The sequence below is a fragment of the Capra hircus genome, chromosome 16 (genome assembly GCF_001704415.2).
Source record: "Capra hircus breed San Clemente chromosome 16, ASM170441v1, whole genome shotgun sequence".
Lineage (NCBI taxonomy): Eukaryota > Metazoa > Chordata > Mammalia > Artiodactyla > Bovidae > Capra > Capra hircus.
Genome location: NC_030823.1, coordinates 64,305,552 through 64,323,961, shown reverse-complemented (window position 1 = coordinate 64,323,961; position 18,410 = coordinate 64,305,552). Strand labels below are relative to the sequence as shown.

At 46.0% G+C, this 18,410-nt stretch overlaps 1 pseudogene; it reads left to right on the top strand.

Annotated features, from left to right (window-relative positions):
- LOC102187341 lies at positions 285-17,211 on the top strand (annotated as a pseudogene).

The window sequence follows — 18,410 nt, the reverse complement described above, 5'->3', positions numbered from 1 at the left end:
TGTATGCTACTCTACTAGATAACATATTTAAAACACAATGTATCATGGACACTTTACCGTGACACCAAATAAATCTTAAAATATATGAGAATGAATATTTACTTTTCAATTTTCTTTACAAAGCAGTTCATTACTTTCATAATGAAAAAAAAATGCTTAAAATCACTCGCTATGTTAAAATATATTTTTGAGAGGGATGCACTGCTTTACCCAATGGGTTTAGTGTCCTGTATTTTGCATCTTGCTCAGGCCAATTGGAGGGGGATAATCCCCCAGCAGTAACCATGACGTATGAAATGGAGCTAGAGATAGTGGATTTTGTGAGGCTTAAATTAGATCAGTTATGCAATGTCCCCAGGAGAGTGTGGACCACAGTGAATGCTAGGTAATGACAGAATCGTGTCAGCCAATGACAATGCAAGATGGGCGTTCACAGGGGGTGCCATGAGAATTGGAGGGTAACCCTGCCAGGGATGTGCTGGAGCCAGCTCTTGCAGGCTCTGAAAAGCAACTGTTAAATACTCAAGAACTTTGCATACTGGTGGTAAAGGTTGTAGCTTGAAATCTGTCATAGTAGAAACATTTATACCACAGAAATTGGAAATCAGCAAAAGGTACAAATCAGGGCTATTTGTTTGTTTGTTTATGTATATATTTTCTCAACACACCACTGGTAGGAACAACCCAAAGACAAGCTTTGCTGCTTCTCCAAGTGGTGGAGTCCTGCAGAAAATGCTTCTGAGGTCTTGTGTAGCCTTAGTCGATTTTGCAGAAATGGAAACAGATGAGCAGGGGCTGAGATCCTGGGCTGATTTCTCCTGCTTTAGCTGGAAAGAGGAGTAGGGAAATAGAAGCAATGCAGAACCAAAAGGGCAAACACAAGAGTTTTGTTTGTGCTCCTAAAACAGAAATGACTGGATTAGAGGATTAAAGTGCAGGAGATGGGGGCGCTGCCACCTGGAGAGACTAGGACCTCTCAGTGGGAAGTGGATAAGAAATGCACAGTTGGAGAGAAATGCTTGCTCAAGGGGAAGGCTGTGGGAAGGAGTCGAAGAATGGATACACACAGCAGGCTCGCTTCCAACATGTCACCAGGATCAGAGGCATAGGGTCTGGGTGCTGGAAGAGTTCACAGATTCCTGGCTCCCCTCTAACCTCCGAGGAGACAGGGGCTGGGAATTGAATTAATCACTAATTGCCAATGATGTAATCAAGTGCGCATACGTAATAAAACTTCCATAAAAATTCTAAACAATGGAGTCCAGGGGAATTCCCTGACAGTCCAGTGGTTAGGATTTGATTTTCACTACAGGCGTCATGGGTTCAATCTATGGTTGGGGAACTAAGATCCCACAAACTGCATGGCACAGCAAAAACCAAAAACTGGGATTCAGAGAGCTTCTGGGTTGGAGACTGTATCCATACGCCAGGAGGGTGGTATAGTGCAAAATACTTGGGGTCAGAAGAAGCTCCTGTATTCTGGACACTTCCAGACCTTGCCTTCTGTATTTCTTCATTTGGATGTTCATTTGTATCCTTTATAATAAACTTGTAATAGTTAAGTAAAAGATTCCCCTGAGTTCTGAGAGCCATTTATTGATGGCAAATTTTCAGTCCTGAGAAGGAAGGGGTCATGGGAACCTGTGATTTGTAGCCAAGTCAGACAGAAGTGTGGGTAACCTGGGGACATACTAGTTGTGAGGCATTTAAGTGGGGGTAAGGGGAGTCTTGGGGGACTGAGACTTTAAACTCTGGGGTCTGTACTCACTCCAGGTAGGTAGTGTCAGAATTGAAGTAGATTGTAGGGTACCTGTTTGGTTTCCACAGAGAACTGGAGAATTGCCTGGTAGGGAAAACCCACACATTTGGTGTCAGAGTGTTATGTGTGGAAACAGATCCTCGTAGCATGAATGCTATTTTATTATTCATATATTAATATATGTGTGCATATATACATATATATGTGTATTATACATGTATATTACATAATATGATAAAGCTAGTTTCATTTGGGAAGGGAAATCCCAGCAAAAGCTCGCACTGAGTGCTTGTTGTGCCAGAAAAGTTCTGACAGAAAAGTCAGAAGTTGCCGAGAAGTGATGGCTCTTATTACCTAAATAATGCTGTGAATTTGAATAAATTTGAATAAATAAATAATTTGAATAAATCTATTTCATGTCTCTGGGCTCCAATTTCTCACATAAAGTGGAGTTTTCTGCAAATGATCTGAGGTTCCTTTCTGTTTCAGAATTTGATGTTCCTGAATTGTTAGCCTTGAGAAAGTCAGCGTGAGGTACAAAGGGAGGACGCAGGTCCTAGAATCAGACAGTGCTGGACTCAATACCAAGGCTGTTGTTACCATACAGCTTTGGGCTAAAGAGTTAAACTCTCTAAAAATGAGGTTTCCACTAGTTCCCATTTGGGAAATGGGAAAGTAAAAATGACATAATAAAAACATAAGAATTGATTGGAAAATAAACTTAAAGGACTAAGCATACCTACTAGCACTTTTTTATCTGATACTAATTAAGAGACAAACTTTTAATACACAAAATAACGTACTCCATATTAATTACAAAGCTCTGCTTCATCATTTTAAGGTGAAACCGTTTAAAAATAGGATATGAAACTCAGTGGGGTAAAATTAGCTGATGATGAAACAACAGACTATCTTTGCAGTTTTTTTTTTTTTTTCAGAGAGCTCATTTTTGAACAGTTTACTATGGGGACTATTTTATTTTGGAGAGATGTGTCCAAGTTCTTGCAAACAGGTTCTGCTGAATGAAATTTTTCTGGGTTCAGAAAAACTGAGAGGTTTTTATTCTCCCCTGTGCTAATGGATCACATTTTTCATAAAATTGAAAGGAAAAAAAGTTGTGAGCAGAATTTTATCAACCAGAACATTTTAGAAATACAGAACCTGGGCTTTTGATTTTACACCATAAATCTAGTAAAATGTAGGAAACCATCTTCTCGAAATGCTGCTGCCATCATTTTCTACCTGCAGGTACACATTTTGCCCTGGGAGGAGTGCGTGCATGCTAAGTCCCTTCAGTCATGTCCGACTCTTTGCAACCTCATGGACTGCAGTCCGCCAGGCTTCTCTGTTCACGGGGATTTCTTCAGGAGTGGGTTGCCGTGCCCTCCTCCAGGGGATCTTCCTGACCCAGGGATCAAACCTTCGTCAATTTTGTCTCGTTGGCAGGTGGGTTCTTTACTACTAGTGCCACCTGGGAAACCCCTGGGAGGAGAGCTACTTCATTTCTTAACAATCATAACGATTTCTCTGTGGAATCCCAGCTGCTGCTGAGGACCAGCCTGTCTGAGTATATCCTTCAATGTGAAGTCAGTGACTCGATCAGAACCTGAAATAGTCTTACAGAAAAAAATCAATTAGAAAGTTGCATTGTGCAGACTCGATATTGGATCTTCAGCTTCACTGTATCATTACAGAAACGATTAAAAAAAAAAACAAACTAAAAATGGTACAAATAGAAGGTACTATTTTAAATTGGCCAAAAGTCATGGTTTGAGTAAAGACCAAGAAGGAGAATAAACAAACAATGTGGAAGGATTTGGGATGTGATTATTTTCATGGCATAACTGTATATTTCACCAAGTACCAGCATGAGGTGTGAAAAAGCAACATTCTTTCTAACTGGGAAGAGATGTTCAGGAAAGCAGGACAATTTTTCCCCCCTTGAAGAACTGTGTCTTAGAACTGTCAGTGTTGGATTTGCTGTAGTGGAATTTGGCTCTCTGCAATGAATTTCTTCTCCATCAGAGTCTCCTGTGTCTCGCACTCTGTTTTTAATTTGACCACGAGCCTTTGGCATTGAATGAAAAGCCCCAAACTCATTCAACTAGAGGCTCACGGCATAGAAAAAATCATTTGTTTGTTTTTAATGTATTTCCTTTCCCAGCCCAAATACTAAATTGAAATAACACTGAAAGTATCAATCTGAAAAAGAAAGAGAAAGAAGTCAAGGGATTTGCCTTATTTAAAAAATGTATCTATAGAGCAGGCAGGGCTGTGGGAAACCAGTTCCCAGCAAATGACTAGGAGATAAAAGATTTTTCAGGTTCAAATTGTAATTTCGTTATTAATTTACACTAGTAATAGCTAATATAATTATGCCATGTCCAGTTTATAAATTGCCTTAGCATACATTGGTTTCCTAATTTGACCCTCAAAGCAGCATAATGATACAGACGCTAATATCATCCCCATTTCACAGATAAGAAGACTGAAACTCTGAGACACTGACATCATCCAGCTTTTTCAGTCAACGAGAGGCAATATTTGAAATCAAGCTTGTTCTAACTTCAAATTCCTTGTTCCTGCCAGGCCTTTTAAAGATCTAAAACCATGGGATTCTTGAGCTGAAAGGGAACTTAGAGATCTGCTGGCCAGCTTTTGCCTGATTCTGAAGGATGTTAAACACATTTCCACAAGACAACATTTGGGAAATGCCAAATTAAAGGTTGTTAAGTGGATCAAACTAGATAGCATATTAAAAAGCAGAGACATCACTTTGCCGACTAAGGTCCATCTAGTCAAGGCTATGGTTTTTCCAGTAGTCATGTATGGATGTGAGAGTTGGACTGTGAAGAAGGCTGAGCGCCAAAGAATTGATGCGTTTGAACTGTGGTGTTGGAGAAGACTCTTGAGAGTCCCTTGGACTGCAAGGAGATCCAACCAGTCCATTCTGAAGGAGATCAGCCCTGGGATTTCTTTGGAAGGAATGATGCTAAAGCCGAAACTCCAGTACTTTGGCCACCTCATGCGAAGAGCTGACTCATTGGAAAAGACTTTGATGCTGGGAGGGATTGGGGCAGGAGGAGAAGGGGACGACCGAGGATGAGATGGTTGGATGGCATCACTGACTCGATGGACATGAATCTGAGTGAACTCCGGGAGTTGGTGATGGACAGGGAGGCCTGGCGTGCTGCGATTCATGGGGTCACAAAGAGTCGGACACGACTGAGTGACTGAACTGAACTGAAGTGGATTTCTTGACCACAAAATGCCCCAGAGCTTTTATTTTGCTGCCTAATCTTGATGCTTTTTCTGAACTTATTTGGCAATGAATTTATCTTGGGGTCCATCTACCTAAGAGCCACATCATGTCAGGGATCTGGGATGAGCTGCCCTCTCTGCTTCTTTACAGAAATAAATCCTCACTTGTTCTGGACTTTTCTTGGAGTCACTCTTATGCCACCTCAAGTTGACCTGGAAGGAAGTGGAAGAACTGAACTTTTGTTATGCAACTGATTTACCATTGGAAACAGGAACTGGTAATGAAGTGGCAGATTTCTGCCCTCCTGATTCTTTGTGCAAACATTTATTAGTTGTGCTCCAGATTCCAGGGACTGGCTGGGGATCTGTGTGGAAAGATGGAGAGGAAAGTGGAAAGATGCCCTCAGTGTGTTGTTCCCTCATTCTCTAGTGTGTGTTAGTTGCTCAGTCGTGTCTGACTGTTTGCGACCCCATGGGCTGTAGCCAGCCAGGCTCCTCTATCCATGGGATTCTCTAGGCAAGAATACTGGAGTGGGTTGCCATTCCCTTCTCTCATACTCTAGAACAAGGTGCAAACCAATCTAGCAAATAATGACAAACACCTGATGAAAGGGGGCACTCAATGGAAGCCCAGAGAGGGTGGTAGCTTATCCTGGTGAAGACGGGTGCAGGGGGCAGGTTTGTGCTCAGGTGCCTGCTCTTCCTCTTGGAGGGACAAAGGTCGTATCAGCCCCTTCAGCTGCCCCAGGCGAGGAGGGTGGAGACTGTGTACCCAGCTGACAGAAGGTGTGGATGCCTTCTGGGACCCACCCCAGCCCCAGGGCATTGGCGTCTGTGCTCCATAGCTTTCCTGACAGAAAGAGAAAAAAAAAAAGGTTGAAAATGTCTCACCTCCACATGTCCTATTTTTAATTGATTTTTGTACAGACTCTTCAATCAGGGTATGAATATTTAATTGTCCTGTCAGGTCAGATCCTTCCTGGTCAGACAGTTAAAAATGACTTTGGACAGGGGAGGAAATGAGGTGGTGGAACGGCGTGAAATGAGGAAAGGGAGGCATTTGCTCACAGGGGATCAGATCTAAGGACCAAGGAAGGTCCCGAGAAGAAGGGCACCTTGCTTTCTTTGTCTCTGTCCCTCCACAACACACCTCGTAGCAATGCAGCCTTTGTCCAGAGGCCACAGGGAGTCATGTAAGAGCTTAGACAACACCTAGGCCTGAGGAGAAAGTAGGCGATTTCTTCAATGAGGAGGCGATTTCTTCAATGAGGACAAACCAAGAGTGTGGTCCCTGGGGAAGGGTCCAGAAGATGAAGTGTTCATGCTCCTGGTTTCCTAAGTTTGTGAGGACCTGATTGTTGTTTTGACTCCAGGCTTCACCCCAACCCGGGTGGAACCTGGCCGCACACACCTTTCTTTGAGAAATGGCATCTCTCTTGGCTGCCCAGCAGCACAGAAGCTGAGAAAATGGCCCAGGAACTATTTCAGGTGAACACACTCTCACAGGCAGTGAATAAACATCTCAATGTGACTTGTTCCAAGAGACTATTAATAGGCAGGCGATGAGAGGGATGGGAGAACTGAATTTCATTCCGTTTTGGACTCTCGTTTTGTGCATACCTCTTTTTCAAACACAGAAATGAAGCCCAGAGGCACAGGGAGAAGGTGGCCACCTCCCACTCCTCTCCCAGCAGCACACTCACCGAGGGTCCCATCACAATCCTTTCCGACCCCTGCTCAGGCCTTTGTTGAACACAAGCCTCCCAGGTCCAGACAGTCACAGAACAGCAAGAGGAGGTGACGCCTTGAGTCATATTCATATTCGCTTCAACATTGCCATTGCCTCTCTGTGCATCCATGTGGTTTGAAGAAGGGATTCTCATGCAGGAAACACCTGCTGAAAGGAGGGCTTTGGAAATGCCCAGGTGTGTTTGATTGTCTTAGCAGTGGGCTGGGGGTGATCTCAGCATTTATTGGGGATAGGGCAGAGATGCTAAACAGATTGAAATTCTCTGGCTGGTGTCCCCAACCAAGAACTGCCCCTGCCCTGCATGACTGCTGGGGGCCCTCTGTGCATTCTCCGTTGAGGATGTATTTGGAATGGTCTCACAGTACATCTGAATTCCATTTCACTCATCAGCACAAAGTATTTGTTTCAAGTTTTCAAACTTGAAGCATGACATTTTCTAGGAAAACTTGATTTTTAAAAAAATGTCTTTTATATTCACTCAGATATGTCTTTTATATTTACCATTTCCAATGCTCTTTAAAAATTTTATTTTTATTTATTTGGCCGTGTCGGGTCTTAATTGCTGCTTATGCAATCTTCAGTTGCGGCAGGTGGGATCTAGTTCCCTGATCAGGGACTGAACCCGGGCCTCCTGTATTGGGAGCACAGAGTCTTAGCCACTGGACCTCCCAGGGAGTCCCCTAGGAAAACTTGATTGTAACGGCTGTGGGAAATCAAGGAAAGACAGCATTTTGTTTTGTTTGGGGCTTTACCAAGAATTGTTCACCTTTACCAAGAGCTGTTCACCTCCTTTTGGAATCAGATCCCTGATGGCAGTGACACTTGTGGTGTTTGTTACCAAAACCACATACCCGTGGCAGTCTGCATCTGTAGCTGCCAGATTTCCCTGCCAGAGGATCTGAGTACTTCCTGTTGGCTCCTGACGGAATTGCACCAAACCTCTAAATACTGAAACACATGATGTTATTCTAAGTGACTCTGGTTTTATCTTGCCTTTGTATTACATTAGGGCATTATACTGGTTTTTAAAATGGTATGTAGTAGTAGTTTAATTAGTATCAAGTTTAATTATTAATTTTTATCATTAATTAGTTGATTACTATTTAATTTAACATTAGTTTAACTTCAGGAATGTAGAGGGGATATTGCAGAATATTTGTTGTGGGGAAGACATTGGGTCTGCTCCAGGTCCTAAACCTGGGGTGAAATGTCTGATTTAGGCTTTAAAACAGGACAGACTTCTGAGAGACAAGCCAGGCAGACGGATCATCAGCCATGGGACTTCCTGAATCTTGTGTTCTTTTTGGAGGCTAAAATGCTTCTGCAAACGAAAGTGCCTGCAAGGATCGGGCAGTTGATGGGAAAGAGTAAAGAAGCAGAAAAACAAGAGTTCAAGGGCCTTGGCAGGGGCACTGGCTCCTGGCACTGGCAGGGACACTCGGGGTCTGTGCCTACTGACTGTGGCCCCACAGGGTTGCAGGCTTAGTGTTACTAGATTTTCCATGTTTGCAGTGGAAGCTAGAAACCTGACGTGCTGTCCGTCATATAAAGGCTAGGTAAGACTGGGTTGCTCTAACAAAGAAAGCCAACCACACAATGGCTTAAGGGACCTGGATGTGGATTTCTTCTGCAGGTCATGATCAAAGCAGAGCGACAGTCTTGTGTGGCAGGAGCAGAGGGACAAGGGCATGGAGGAGAATATGAGCAGCAACATGAAGACCCAGATCTGGAAGGCCCAACTCCTCCTCTGTTCCACGTGTATATGACCTCTGCTTGGTGGGGAAAAGTCATTTTTAGCTGGGCAGCTATTGCATGGCTGTACCACTGACCATCTCTGCCAGTGTACTTACCCCAGGCACTTAAAGTATGACACATAGATTAGTCCCCTGCAGACCATGATGCTGAACTTGACTTGAAGACTGCCAGCCCGGCCCTGCTGGAATTCCCTGTTTAGCTGTAGATTTAAGTTAAACAGCTGGGGAAACCATTCAGACTAGAGGAGAAAGAGGAAGACAGGTGGGCCAAGGTGTTGAAGTTGGTGGAGGGGTGGCATCCTCAGAGCAGACACACATAGTGGGGACAGCTTGGAGGACAGAAGCCCACAGACCTTGAATGCAGGCACGGGAGGTTTCATCCAGGTTATCTGTCTTACTTCCACTTGCCTGGCACACGCCTCTCAGGCCAGCCTAAGTGCTCCTCTCCTACATGCCTGGCACAACGCCGATTGCACCTGTTTATTTTCCTCATCTATTTTTGTCTTCCCATCTAGACTGCAATTCTGTTTTGCTCACTTTTATATCCCCAGGGTCTTGCAGAGTAATTATTAATAGTAGAGTAGGTGCTCAACAAATCCTTGATGAATGACTGAAAAAAATCCTGTGATCAGTGGATAATTAATGCATCCTTCTGAGTCAGTGCTAGGAACCATCAGGGTGGTTTGTTAAGAAGACTAATCTGGCCCTGGAGGAAGGTATGGCAACCCACTCCAGTGTCCTTGCCTGGAAAACCCTAGGAAAAGGAACGGGCAACCGTTCACAGGTTCGCAAAGGAGTCAGACATGACTTAGGGACTCAACAACAACAACAAGAACAAGAGGACTAATCTGGGACTTCCCTGGTGGTTCAGTGGCTAAGACTCCATTCCTCCACTGCAGAGGGGCATGGGTTTGATCCCTGGTCCCCCAGCTGGAGACGTTCCACATGCAGTGGAACCAAAGAGAAAAAGCAGACTAGTCTTGTTATCACGTTCAGAAGGCCAGAATCAGCAGCCCAAAGACATGGGTTTCACGGGGAAGTGCTCTGTGATGGAGGGCAGAGATGGCCTGTGGGAAGGGATGGGCTTCAAAAGGCTGATGGGTTGGAGGTGTCTGCACAGGGAGTGGAGAACTGGAAACTCCCGCTTCTGAATTTCTGTTTCTTTCCTAGTCTAGAGTTAACAGGCTTAGCTGAAGTGCCTGTCACTAACGCAGGGCCTGAGTGGAGGAGACAGCAGTGAGCAGCAAACCCTTCAGGGTTCTGTGTCCTATGAAATTGAATTAAAATAGAAATTCTAGGGGAGGCTTCCTGGATGAGGGAGCATTTACGATGGGCTTTGAGATAATCAGAAAATGAAGGTTCTGAAAATGCATGTGAGCTTTGTTAATTTGCTAAGAACCTAGCAAGAGTCAATAAATGTTTTTATGAATGAAAATTAAGAAATGGGCAGATAGCTATGGTTTGTACTAGTCTTTCCGGAAGAATGACTAGGGGTTCTTCTCAAGTTGGGAAGCTTTTGTTGCTGTATCATGCCTTGACCACTCAAGCCCATTGAAGGAAGCCCATTGATCTTTGAGGAATAAGATTCTGTTGTGTCATGTAGTCTGTGCATGAGCTGTAAAGGAATTTCCAGACATGAAGCAGAACGAGAGGAAAATAGAGTTTATCAGAGTGGGAGACGCTGCTAGAACGGTGGGCCAGTTCAAAGGAGAGCTGTCCCCTCTTGAGGCCTAGTAGCCAATTTTTATAGCCTCATGACAGAAAATTTCTACTGGAAGGGTGGCATTAGGTGATTGGTAAGGATGCTATAGGGTGGGTAATTGGGCAGGTATTTTACTTAATATAGGGTGGGGGAACCGGCTGGTTTAGATCAGGAGGCTCATGGTAACAGTTGCTATGGGGCCTGGTTAATTCCAGAAATTTTTGTCCTGTGACCTTGGTCTAAGGCTCCACACCTGTGACCTTGGTCTAAGGCTCCACACCTGTGACCTTGGTGTAAGTTTCTGCACCTGTGACCTTGGTCTAAGGCTCCGCACCTGTGACCTTGGTACAGGGCTCCACATGCTGGTATGAGGGGTGGGAGTTCCAGGAGAAGTCAAGTCAGCCCTTCTCTGGACCAGTGATCAAGAAAACACCAAGCAGGTGGCAGGCCCTGTGGCCCAGGATTGACCTGGCTGCTGACCTTGCCAGTCACCCTTGCCAGCCTGGGGAGACTCCCACAGCCCCCAGGGACTGGCAGGCGGCCCCAGCATCCACTGTCACATCCCCAGGGCTGTGAAAGAAAGACACAGGTCTTCCATTGTGTGCAGGGGAGTGCGGCTGTGGGTGGGGAGCCTCAGACAGAGCATGTGGTGGGGGAGAGTCTCCCTAATGAAACAAAGGCTCGGCTGTTAGAAGATCCCTTGCCGAGTCAGGCATTTGGATTGTGAGGCTTGGGTTAAGGAAAGGGCTTTCTCTGCAAGCACAACAGATGCCTGGAAGTGACGTGCCCGCTCCAGATACTTGTGGGAGGCAAGACTGAAAGGCCCAGCATGGCTGGTGGTCAGGGCCACAGCGCTGCCAAGCAGGTATTGGGAGCTGGGGATGAGGAAGGGTTGGGCTTGGTTTCAGGGCTTAGAGAAGGAGGCTTTGAAGGTGGCTGGAGGTGAAGGGGACACAGAGGAAGATCCTGTTGAAGGAGAACTAGAGGGGAGCTCAGCTCTGTCCTCTGTGATGGCCTGGGGGGTGAGATGGGGAGTGGGAGGGCGGGGTTATATGCATACATACAGCTGATTCACGTTGCTGTACAGCAGAAACTAATACAACGTTGTAAAGCAATTATTCTCCAATTAAAAACATTCAAGTATTGCCATCTAGCCCTTGACCTTGCCTAAGACGTTTTCCTCCTTTGTGTCCTCTTTTCTGCACCTGTGCTGCGCTGGCCCAGGGTGGGTGGGGGTGGGGTGGGGGTGGGGCAGGTGGTCATGCTTCAAGAGGCACAGAGTCCCACACCCACTGAAGGGCTAAGTGTCAGTGATTCGGATTTCCTTGCACTTCATAAGTATATCATGGATACTCAACAGACACAGCACAGTAACAATTTCTGGCTCAGAGATTCCCCCTTCTGGAATTCTATTCTCTACCAAGGTCAAGGGGTCCCCAAATAACCTAAGGGAGTAATGATTTCCCTTTCCACAGCTTCTTGGATAGATTAGAAATAATAAAAGGCTTGGGCCTAAGAATTAAAAATTGGGATGGATCTAAAATACTCTGCTCCCAAATATCTTATTCTTTCAAAGACGATGATTCCAATAATTGAGATTCTGAGTGAGACTGAAAAATGTTCTATGGGAAAAAGATAAGATTTCTTTGCAGAACAATAGATTAAGTGTTTTTAAAATGAATGACAACTAGAAAGTTAAAAATTCCAAAACTACCTCTTAAATTAATCAACCAAGGAAGCTGACATTTCCATTATTATGATGATAGCAAGACTTGTAAGCATGAATATCTCAGAAATACTAGAATGTCATATTTTCAAGGAACTTTTTTTCTTTTTTGGTCAAGCCATAAGCCTGGTAAGATCTTAGTTCCCTGACCAGAGATTGAACCCATGCCCTCAGCAGTGAAAAGGCAGAGTTCTGACCACTGGATTACCAGGGAATTCCCACAAGAGACTTTTAAAGGTGAACTTAGCCCAACATACACACTTGACAGGTAAGAAACCAAATCCCAGAAGAGAGGCTACAGTAAGACACGAAAAATGTGTATTCAAAGTTTACCTTCTCCTGTGCTGACTGCAGATGTGATGTCAGCATGTCCATACCTGGCACCTGGCTGCCTGGGACACCTGCAAGGCTGCCGTGGGGTGATGTGTGGTTTGATTTTCCTCTGCATCTCTTCCTTTGGGAGGACACTCTTCTTCTTCTAGATCTGGCAGGCAAGGTGCTGTTCATCGTGGGAAGGCCCTTGATTCGGGCTGGTCAACAGTGACAGAGATTGCTCTGGAGTGGGCATGTGATCCAAAGCAGAACTCATGAAAGTCTTTTCTTGGGATTTTTATATGGATTGACCCAAAGCTGCAGAGGCCATGTAAGCAAGCTTCCCTGACTGCAAAGAGGAAGTATATGAGGTAGGAGAGAATAAGGTTACTCTGGGAGGAAGAAAACCTAAAATTAGATAGACAGATGGTTGATAGATGATAGATACATACCTAAGTGTATACACACACACACACACACACACACACACACACAGAGAAACCTAGAAAGAACCAGCTCCTGCCCTTGATAGTTCTTTTGCTTGAGCTAGTTTGTTATTATTGTTATTATTTATTTTGGCCATGCTACCTGGTTTGCAGGACCTTAGTTCCCAGACCAGGGATAGAACCTGTAACCCCTGTAGTGAAAGCACAGAGTCCTAACCACTGGACCACAGGGGAATTCCCTACTTGAGCTCATTTACATTAAGCTTCTGTCACATGCAAACAAAAATCTTGTAATCAATACAGTAGAAACACACAGCCCTGTGACTTTTTGAAAAAAATTATTTATTTTTTAATTGAAGGATAATTTGCTTTACAGAATTTTGTTGTTTTCTGTCAAACATCAGCATGAATCAGCTGGCCCTGTGACTTCATCTCGTCCTCTGTCATCTCCTTCTCCTCCTACCTTCAATCTTTCCCAGCATCAGGGTCTTTTCCAATGAATTGGCTCTTCACATCAGGCGGCTAAAATATTGGAGCTTCAATTTCAGTATCAGTCCTTCCAATGAATATTCAGGGCTAATTTCATTTAGGATTGAATGTTTTGATCTCCTTGTGGATTAAGGGACTCTAAAGAGTCTTCTCCAACACCACAGTTCAAAAGCATCAGTTCTCAGCTGCCTTTGTCCAACTCTCACATTCATACATGACTTTGACTAGATGGACCTTCGTTGGCAAAGTAATGTCTCTGCTTTTTAACATGCTGTCCAGGTTTGTCATAGCTTTTCTTCCAAGGAGCAAGTGTCTTTTAATTTCATGGCTGCAGTCACCATCCACAGTGATTTTGGAGCCCAAGAAATGTAAATAGAATCCCTTTCCTCACCTAGAATGTCTTCCCTGGGACTTGGCACTAGAAGACTGGGGGCCTTTACTGTTGACCACATCCTTCTTTTGTCTATTTAAAAACATTGACAAGACAATCTATTAAAAATATATAAACATTTTGAAAAGTTACAGAATCCAGCAGCCAAATGCAACTGTTGATTTGGCCACAAGACAGTGATGATGCATAGGCTTTATTGCGTTCTGCTGCTCACTTTATGCATTATTTAGAAACACGAAAAATGGCCATCTTCATAACGGCTGTACAACACTCGTCCATGTTATATGGCAGTTTATTAAATGTTCAATATTTTAAAAAAAGAACACCTAGGTGGTCTTCTGCTTTTTTGTTGTTTAGTTGCTAAGTCGTGTCGCCTCTTTGAGACCTCGTGGACAGTAGCCTGCCAGGCTCCTCTGTCCATGGGATTCTCCATGGCAAGTATATTGCAGTAGGTTGCCATTTCCCTCTCCAGGATCAAAGCTGTATCTCCTCCACTGGTAGGTGGATTCTTGACCACTGAGCCACAAGGGAAACCGTCTTCTGCTGCTTTTCTGCAAACTTTCGTTTAAATTTATTTTCAGGTAAAATGTTGGGCTCCTTCCAACAAGTTCCCCAAAAACTGCACATCTGTGCTTGCCTTTGTCAGTGTCATCCTTTCTGCCCCTGGAATCTCCTGCCCTTTTCCTTTTCAGTCCTTTTTTGGTTAACTCGCTTATGCTTTAAAGCCCTGCTCTGACACTCTCTTGTTCATTTGTTCTTTTATCAAGAATTTACTGAACCAAGTGCTATGCTGGGAGCTGGGGCTGTGACAAGGAACGTGACTTTCATTCATTCATTCACCCAGCAGGGATTTCTCGAAGGTCTACGATGCGCGAGTGGCAGTGTTAGGTGCAGGAAATCCAGTGGTGAGTAAGATGAGGTCCCTGCCCTTGCGGAGCTTAGATTATACTGGGAGATAAAAGGCAGAATTCATTAAGGAGTGGGAAGTGTTCTCCAGTCATTTATTTCCGTCCGTCTCAATAGCTCTTTCTTACCTGTGTTTCCGACTAGACTGAGGAATGTGAGGAGAGAGGCTGTGTCCTTCACTTCGTGGCTCTGCTGGGCAGCGGTGCACTACTGTGCTGAGGTGGGCACCTCTGGTGGCAAAAAAACACCCAGAGTGTATTTTGTCCTTTAGAGGAAAGGCCGTTTCCTCCTTCAGGAGAACTGTGTCTATGTCTGTGATAGCTGAAAACCTCACAAGTCAAACCCAAGAGAAGCTGTTTCAGGTATTCCCAGATAGTCACCTTTCCTTCCTTTGTCAAGAGCAAAGCTCATCTGATTTAGGAAAAGTGGTCTCATTCATGGCCCAAGCACACCACAGGCCCCAGGAGGAGCATGTTCGGGGAAGGGCCCAGAAAAAGCCAGGGAGAGGCTTTCTGGAAGCACTGCCCCCACTAGTAGGGGGTCTTCTAGATGGAATATCCAGAGTGGGGGCCACGACTGCCATGCAGCCAGCTTCCCTGGGACCACCCTTGGAACACCAGCCCATCAGCTGCCGCATTGTGGCCATTTCTTTACACTGTGAATTGTTAGCAGTTTCTAAATAGACCATTCAGTTTTCCTTTTAGCACAGAAGGGTCTCAGAACTCCAAATACCACGAGGGGCCTGAATGTTTCAACTCAAAACATTCCCCAAACCGCAGCCCTTGGGTGAGACGCAGAGCTAGCCAAGGCTTTGGAGGAAAAACAACCGCCCACCAGCCTGGAAACCACTGGGTACATGGGCAGCTGGGCCGGCTTGCTCCCAGAGGCTGGGAGACAGCGTTTTTACCAGTCGGAGTTAATCTGATAAAACCACCTTCCCTTGACTTCCCCTCTGCCGGAGGAAACAAACCCGTCTGGGGGCTGGATGCTGTGTGTGGGGCATGGGGTGTGGGGCATGGGACCAGGCTGCCCAGGGTACCTGGAGAACCCAAGCCACTGCTGCCTGGTGTCTTCCTCCCCAACTGTGGGAGGGGAAAAAAGAAAAAAAAGGGGGAGAGAGAGTGAGAAGAGCTTTTGTAACATTCTCACAGCAGCATTTGATTCAGAGAGAAGGCTAATAGCGCCAAACTGCTGCTCAGACCCTGTGTAGTCGGAGGAACAGCTCCCAGGAACACAAGAGAGGTGGCGCTGCAGGGAGGCTGGCTGGGGCACCAGCCCACCAGGGAAAGACTGGATCCTTGGAGTTGAGGCTCCCAAGGCCCTTACAGACATCCAGCGGGCAAAAGAGATCCCAGAAGGCCTAGTGGACCCATGCAGTGGGCCACACATTCTCCCAGGCTGCTTTCTGGGGGAAGAGCAGCTTCGCCAAGTGCTTTGGCATCTCTGTCTTGATGAAGACCCCAAGGAGGCATTTGCAAGCAAGATCTACCCAAGTCGCTGCAGCTCAGGCCGCACCAGAGGGTGACGATGACCTGGGAGAGGTCTATTCACTGCCCTTTGCCTGCCAGCACGTAGTCTGAGGCTTCCACAGCTTTTTTGAGGATGTGAACTTCATGTTGGTCGTGTTGGGGCTCTGCTGCTGGAGATCTCTCTTGGATCCACAACAGTGGAGGAAATCCACGAGCCAGGACAAGACCCGCTGCTACCTGCAGCAGATAGTCCTTGACTGCACCCAAACCGGGTTGTTCACCAGGATCTCAAGCTGGGCAGAGTCTTCCTGAATGAGGATCTGGAGGTGAAAATAGGAGATCTGGACCAAAGAGGAATATGTTGGGGAGCAGAAGAGCCTATCTAAACACCTAGTGCTTCCCTAGCAGCTCCCTGGTAAAGAATTTGCCTCCCAATGCAGGAGACCTGAGTTTGATCCCTGGGTTGGGCAGATCCCCTGGAGAAGGAAATGGCAACCTACTCCAGCATTCTTCCCTGGGAAATCCCATGGACAGAGGAGCCAAAGAGTAAGATGCTGCTTAGTGACTAAACAACAACAAGCGATTCCTGAGGTGTTAAGCAACAAAAGGCAGTGTTTCCAGATGCTCGTGGGCTCCACTGGGTGCATCATGGATGCAGCTCACCTTTGAGATCTCTTGCCTAAAACTTACTGACTTCTGCATCAAGAAGAATGAATGCGATATTCCCAAGCACATAACTGCCTCTTCCAGAAGATGCTGTAGACAGACCCCACTGCTCACCTGACAGTTCATGAGCAGCTCAAGATCAGTTTTTCTGGCTACGTCCCAGCCCATCCCCCATTACCTGCCCCACTATTCCATGAAGATTTTCAATCGCTTCCAGCAGACTGGATCCCGGGAACAGGAAACCTCTCAGAGTCCTCAATAAAGGCCTGGAGAACCCTATGCCTAAGACTCTCTGGGAAAAAGAGGAACCAGTGGTCCAGGAGATCAGAGAAGCAGTCAAGTGCCACCTTGGTGACATGTTGTATTGGCCGTGTAATGTGAACGCCTCCAAGCCCTCTGAGAGGTCAGGCAGGAGGAGGCTGAGGATTCTGCCAGCATCACCATCTTCTGAGTCAGCAAAGTGGGGGGACTACTTGGACAAGTGCAGCCTTGGGAGTCAGCTGTGTGGCCGAGTGTGGGGGTGTTCTCCAATGACAGGACTCATCTCGTCCTCCAGCCTGTTGGTATCTGTCTGCAGTAAATAGAGTGTGATGGCGCAGTGCTCCACCACACCGTTGAGTTCCCATCCCAACTCCTCCATGAAGACCATGCTCCACATATTTCCAGAACGCCATGAGTGGACACTTGCTGAAGGTGGGCACCGTTGGGAAGGTGTTGGACTAGTCCAGCTACCCGTGTACCTGATTTTGTGCACACAGCACCATCATCCTGCACTCAGTAATGGCTGGGTGCAAATTGGCATCTCCCAGGACCATAGCAAACTCATCCTGTGTCCAGCGTGGCAGCTGTCACTACAGCAACTAGAAGCTGGGTTTCCCAAGAACTGCTTGAACCTCCTGGAGTAGCACAGCTGCTCCAAGGGTCTGACTGGTCAGCTCCACCATGTCCTTCCATGGTGGACAAGCTACTGAGCTCTGGCTTGGCCTCTAACCGCCTCAGGACCTCCTCACAGCTCCTCCCCTGGGACTTGTGCCCCTCCTCGCCCTCACCTGCACCTTGGGCCCCTATGGGTTAGCTCCATTGTGCTGGTTCTGTGTGTGTGTGTGTGTGTGTGTGTGTGTGTGTGTGTGTGTGTGTGTGTGTGTGTGTGATAGTCCCCCAATCCCCAAACCTGGCAGCTAAAAAGAGAGTATGTCGTGCTTACAAGCGGGATTTGCTATATGCATTATTTTTGTACATGCTGAGTTGTAGGTTCTATGGCCATATGAATTGTATGGAATACTGCTATAGAATTCAGGACTGTTTTTCTTTGGCTTTATACATGTTAAACATGTGTGAATCTTTCAAAAAAGCTATGGGGAGTGCTGATTGGCTACTAGTTTTCACGTGCACTCAGCGGCTGCCTGAGTCAGCCAGTTGGCAGCAAGGATTGATTACTTCTGAGGTGACCCGTGGAGGTGGCTGTGTGGGTAGATGGGAGGTCCGTCTTCACTGGGTCTTAGCCCAGTATGTCAAGTAACGATGGTAAACAAATTCAGGGACAACACATTATGAGTAAGTTCTTAAAGTGCCTCCTGCTGAGAGCAGCAGGGCCCCCTCTGCTGGTAGGGCCTGAGAATGCTGGGCTGACCCTGTCACGAGGACAGGTCTCTCAGGACTGGTCTTGGGGGAAGATTATGGAACTCGTGCGAACTCCTTTGAATGAGCTGCTGACTCCAGATTATCTATCCCAGCATGCAGGGAAGGTAAGTGGAAAGCTTGGAAAGGCAGAGAAGGGGA